The sequence below is a fragment of the Octopus bimaculoides genome, chromosome 15, assembly GCF_001194135.2.
Source record: "Octopus bimaculoides isolate UCB-OBI-ISO-001 chromosome 15, ASM119413v2, whole genome shotgun sequence".
In the NCBI taxonomy this organism is placed as follows: Eukaryota; Metazoa; Mollusca; class Cephalopoda; order Octopoda; family Octopodidae; genus Octopus; species Octopus bimaculoides.
Genome location: NC_068995.1, coordinates 55,726,703 through 55,728,187, shown reverse-complemented (window position 1 = coordinate 55,728,187; position 1,485 = coordinate 55,726,703). Strand labels below are relative to the sequence as shown.

General features: G+C 33.4%; 1 protein-coding gene across 1 annotated transcript in view; it reads left to right on the top strand.

Annotated features, from left to right (window-relative positions):
- Nucleotides 1-6: 6 nt before the first annotated feature.
- LOC106881481 (putative uncharacterized protein DDB_G0268364) overlaps nucleotides 7-1,485 on the top strand; it is a 142,975-nt gene continuing 141,496 nt past the window's right edge. The window contains exon 1 of the mRNA XM_052973366.1: nucleotides 7-904. The gene's annotated coding sequence lies outside the window, so the exon portion shown is untranslated. The remainder of the gene's footprint in view (nucleotides 905-1,485) is intronic.

The following is a 1,485-nucleotide window of genomic DNA, read 5'->3' as shown; positions in this document are numbered from 1 at the left end:
CAATAATACAACCAAGGACAACAAACATGCTGCAACAAGTACAACAACAACAACAACAACAACAACAGTAATAACTACCTGCTGCACTCTATCTATCTATCTATCTATCTATCTATCTATCTATCTATCTATCTATCTATCTATCTATCTGTCTGTCTGTCTGTCTGTCAATCTATATAATGTGTATGTAATATAAAAATAATTATACATTTTGCAAGGGAAAGCAAACGGCCAGCCAGCAACACTTGGGACATAGGAATCAATCAGTCAATCAATCAATCAATCAATCAATCAATCAATCTATCTATCTATCTATCTATCTATCTATCTATCTATCTATCTATCTATCTATCACACACACGCACACACACACACACACACACACACACACACACACACACACATATGTATATGTCTGTATGTATATATGTATATATATATGCCAGTTAATCAGTTTGTATTACCATCTGAAGTAGAATTGAAAAACAAACAAAAAAAATTAAAAAATAAGAAAAGATTAATCGAAACCCAAACAAATCGAAAATGAATTGAAAACGCCATAATAGAAAGGATATTTAACAGATATTTTATACTTTGAAAAAAGATAAAAGAAAAGAGAAGAAAAAAAGGGAATGATTAACTTTCCTTTTGCTAATCGTGGATATCGTGTTTCAAATCTGTGTCTTCGTCCTGTGTGACCATACTGCAATTTATAAATGGAATAACAAACAGTTTCATTTTAATCGTTTACTAGAGGAGACCCGGAGGCGATTTGGAAAGACTTGGGTATTTATTAAGGAGTTTTATGCTCAACATACCCTACCATTCACACAAACACACATATATATGTATTTAGAATTCATATACATGTGTGTGTATATATGTGTGTATATATATATTCTGGGTAAGTAGGAATTAATAACACTTGTTAAGGCGTATTCATTGTCGCTGTTATTTCTTTAATCACGCATTTCACTTTAACAAGTGAATTCATCCACCATTTTATCTGTCTCTCTCTCTCTCTCTCTCCATCTGTCTATCGATCGGTCAACTTTTCTATGTGTGTGTGTATGTGTGTGCGTGTGTGTCTGTGGAGCTGTTTATACGCATGTACGTACGTGTACGTACGGACACGCGTATGTATGTATGTATGTATGTATTTGCGTGTTTGTGTGGGTGGGTGATTTTGTTAACGTGTGTATCTATCTACCTATCTATCTATCTATCTATCTATCTATCTATCTATCTGTCTGTCTGTCTGTCTGTCTGTCTGTCTGTCTGTCTGTCCCCTTCTTACCTTCCCATTATGAATGTTCCTCTTTCCATTCATCTCAAGTCATGCCCGTTTATTTACACATGCACGAACGCACGCATATATATATATAATATACTCAACACACACACATACATATATATACATATATATAAACAAAATATATACTCAAATACACATAGACATATATACTTGTAGAGTCAATATTTCAT